The sequence below is a fragment of the Triticum urartu genome, chromosome 4 (genome assembly GCF_003073215.2).
Source record: "Triticum urartu cultivar G1812 chromosome 4, Tu2.1, whole genome shotgun sequence".
In the NCBI taxonomy this organism is placed as follows: domain Eukaryota; kingdom Viridiplantae; phylum Streptophyta; class Magnoliopsida; order Poales; family Poaceae; genus Triticum; species Triticum urartu.
Genome location: NC_053025.1, coordinates 212,443,000 through 212,447,738, shown reverse-complemented (window position 1 = coordinate 212,447,738; position 4,739 = coordinate 212,443,000).

Below are 4,739 nucleotides of genomic sequence, written 5' to 3'. Positions count from 1 at the left end.
CACCCGATCATCACGTGGTGTCTCAGCACGAAGAACTTTCGCAACGGTGCATACTCAGGGAGAACACTTATACTTTGATAATTTAGTGAGGTATCATCTTATAATGCTACCATCAATCAAAGCAATATAAGATGCATAAAAGATAAACATCACATGCAATCAATATAAGTGATATGATATGGCCATCATCATCTTGTACTTGTGATCTCCATCTCTGAAGTACCATCATGATCACCATCGTCACCAGCGCGACACCTCGATCTCCATCGTAGCATCGTTGTCATCCCGCCAGTCTCATGCTTCCACGACTATTGCTACCGCTTAGTGATAAAGTAAAGCATTACAACGCGATTGTATTGCATACAATAAAGCGACAACCATATGGCTCCTGCCGGTTGCCGATAACTCGGTTACAAAACATGATCATCTCATACAATAAAATTTAGCATCATGTCTTGACCATATCACATCACAACATGCCCTGCAAAAACAAGTTAGACGTCCTCTACTTTGTTGTTGCAAGTTTTACGTGGCTGCTACGGGCTTAGTAAGGACCGTTCTTACCTACGCATCAAAACCACAACGATAGTTTGTCAATTTGGTGCTGTTTTAACCTTCGCAAGGACCGCGCGTAGCCACACTTGGTTCAACTAAAGTTGGAGAAACTGACACCTGCCAGCCACCTGTGTGCAAAGCACGTCGGTAGAACCAGTCTCGCGTAAGTGTACGCGTAATGTTGGTCCGGGCCGCTTCATCCAACAATACCGCCGAACCAAAGTATGACATGCTGGTAAGCAGTATGACTTATATCGCCCACAACTCACTTGTGTTCTACTCGTGCATAACATCAACGCATAAAACCTAGGCTCTGATACCACTGTTGGGGAACGTAGTAATTTCAAAATTTTCCTACGCACACGCAAGATCATGGTGATGCATAGCAATGAGAGGGGAGAGTGTTGTCTACGTACCCTCGTAGACCGGCAATGGAAGCATTGACACAACGTACAGGAAGTAGTCGTACGTCTTCCCGATCCGACCGATCCAAGTACCGAACGTACGGCACCTCCGAGTTCTGCACACGTTCAACTCGGTGATGTCCTTCGAGCTCCGTTCCAGCAAAGTTTTGAGGGAGAGTTTCGTCAGCACGATGGTGTGATGACGGTGATGATGTTCTACCGACGCAGGGCTTCGCCTAAGCACCGCTACGATATGACCGAGGTGGAATATGGTGGAAGGGGGCACCGCACATGGCTAAGGAACGATCACGAAGATCAACTTGTGTGTCATGGGGTGCCCCCTTGCCCCCGTATATAAAGGACAGAGAGGGGGAGGTGCGGCCGGCCCAAGGGGTGCGCCTGGAGGAGTCCTACTCCCACCAAGAGTAGGACTCCCCCCTCTTGCCTTGTTGGAAAAGGAAGGGGGAAGGGAGAAAGAGGAAAGGGGGGCGCCGCCCCCTTCCTTGTCCTATTAGGACTAGGGGGGAGGGGGCGCGCGGCCTGCCCTGGCCGGACCTCCTCTTCTCCCTTAGGGCCCATGTAGGCCCAATAACCCCCGGGGGAGTTCCGGTAACCCCCCGGTACTCCGGTAAAATCCCGATTTCACCCGGAATGTTTTCGATATCCAAATATAGGCTTCCAATATATCAATCTTTATGTCTCGACCATTTAGAGACTCCTCGTCATGTCCGTGATCACATCCGGGACATCGAACAACCATCGGTACATCAAAACACAAAAACCCTAATTACGATCGTCACCGAACTTTAAGCGTGCGGACCCTACAGGTTTGAGAACTATGTAGACATGACCGAGACACGTCTCCGGTCAATAACCAATAGCGTAACCTGGATGCTCATATTGGCTCCTACATATTCTACGAAGATCTTTATCGGTCAGACCGCATAACAATATGCATTGTTCCCTTTGTCATTGGTATGTTACATGCCCGAGATTCGATCGTCGGTATCTCAATACCTAGTTGAATCTCGTTACCGGCAAGTCTCTTTACTCATTCCGTAATACATCATCCCACAACTAACTTATTAGTTGCAATGCTTGCAATGCTTGAGTGATGTGCATTACCGAGGGGGCCCAGAGATACCTCTCCGACAATCGGAGTGACAAATCCTAATCTCGAAATACGCCAACCCAACAAATACCTTCGGAGACACCTGTAGAGCACCTTTGTAATCACCCAGTTACGTTGTAACGTTTGGTAGCACACAAAGTGTTACTCTGGTAAACGGGAGTTGCATAATCTCATAGTCATAGGAACATATATAAGTTATGAAGAAAGCAATAGCAACAAACTAAACGATCAAGTGCTAAGCTAATGGAATGGGTCAAGTCAATCACATCATTCTCCTAATGATGTGATCCCGTTAACCAAATAACAACTCATGTCTATGGTTAGGAAACATAACCATCTTTGATCAACGAGCTAGTCAAGTAGAGGCATACTAGTGACACTCTGTTTGTCTATGTATTCACACATGTATTATGTTTCCGGTTAATACAATTCTAGCATGAATAATAAACGTTTATCATGATACAAGGAAATAAATAATAACTTTATTATTGCCTCTAGGGCATATTTCCTTCAAATTAGCCCACGACCATACATATGACCTCCGGCAGACACTGAACAATAAAGCAGGACACACCAGATCAATCTACGGATCGCGAGGACACGCCTTGACACACGACAACGGCCACCTATCCGGACGTGACAAACCCAGTCATGGGCAGGTTGAATACCATAGACGGACTCTATCAGAGCCGCGCCACGATACGGCCCGATACAGAGGCCCCACACATCCTCATTGCTTCACGGATGAGGTCCTGGATCACGAATTCCCAGAAGGATTCAAGCCCGTGAACATAGAATCATATGATGGAACCACGGACACCGCGGTATGGATCGAGGACTTCATTCTCCAAATTCATATGGCCCACAGAGATGACCTCCATGCCATAAAATACCTCCCTCTAAAACTCAAAGGGCCAGCTCGGCATTGGCTAAACAGTCTGCCTGAAAATTCCATTGGCAGCTGGGAGGAGTTGGAAGAGGCTTTCCTCGATAACTTCCAAGGTACATATGTTCGACCTCCGGACGTTGATGACTTAAGCCATATAGTTTAACAGCCCGGAGAGTCCCCCGGGAAATTCTAGACAAGGTTCTTAACTAAAAAGAACCAAATTGTCAACTGTCCAGATGCCGAAGCTCTAGTAGCTTTTAAGCATAGCATCTGCGACAAATGGCTCGCTCGCCACCTCGGCCAAGAAAAGCCAAAATCCAGGGCATCCCTGACGGCACTCGTGACCCGCTTTTGTGCGGGCAAGGACAGTTGGTTGGCCCGTAGCAAAAACAATGCAAGCGACGCCGGCACCCCTAATGTTAAAAGCAACAAAGACAAGTCTCGACGCAATATATACAAGCGCCAAAACAACAGTGACAACACCGATGATACAACAGTCAACGCCGGATTCAGCGGCTCTAAGTCCGGTCAGCGGAAGAAGCCGTTCCAAAAGAACAATTCAGGCGAATCCAACTTGGACCACATACTTGATCGTCCGTGCCAGATTCATGGCACCCCCGACAAGCCTCCTAATCATACAAATAGAGAGTGCTGAGTTTTCAAATAGGCCAGCAAATTAAACGCCGAGAACAGGGAAAAGGGATCGCAAAGCAAGGATGATGACGAAGAGCCACGACAACCGAACACAGGGGGACAGAAGAAGTTTACCCCTCAGGCCAAAACGGTAAACATGATATATGCTACCCACTCCCCAAGAGGGAGCACAAGCGTGCGCTCAGGGACGTCTACATGATAGAGCCAGTCGCCCCAAAATTCAATCCATGGTCATCATGCCCGATCACTTTTGATCGCCGGGATCACCTGACTAGTATCCATCACGGAGGCTCAGCATCACTGGTCTTAGACCCGATAATTGATGGGTTCGACCTGACTCATGTCCTTATGGACGGCGGTAGCAGCCTGAATCTGCTTTACCAGGATACAGTGCGAAAAATGGGCATTAACCCATCAAGGATCAAGCCTACAAAGACTACCTTTAAAGGAGTCATTCTAGGCATAGAGGCCCGTTGTACGGGCTCAATCACATTAGAGGTTCTCTTCGGATCTCCGGACAACTTCTGAAGCGAGGAGTTAGTCGTCGATATCATCCCATTCCGTAGCGGCTATCATGCACTGCTCGGACGACCTGCGTTTGCTCGATTCAACGCAGTGCCACACTATGCTTATCTCAAACTCAAGATGCCCGGCCCACGCGGCATCATAATAGTCAATGGCAATACGGAACTTTCTCTATGTACAGAAGAGCACACAGCCGCCCTAGCAGCAGAAGTACAAAGCGGCCTTCTCAAGCAGAGCCTTCATTCGGATGCTGAGCCCTCGGACACCCTTAAGAGGGTCCGGACTACTTTGCAGCGGGAGAGCTCAGCTCGTCAGGAGCTCGACTAGCAATCCGGCCTCCGTCTCAGTCCCGATCAAGCGGTGTCATGCGTGCCCCACATACATAAATACGCACTCAAAATTCCATGGGCATCGATGGAGGCATAAATAGCTTGTGATCCACGGCACGGCTCAACCGACATCGGATACACATATACTTTCACTTTTGCTTGTCTTATTTCAGGTTTTAATCCCACAGACCCCATCGGGTGGTCTGGTTATCAGTCCTCTTGAAGGACAAACACACCAAGATGGCGAGGAG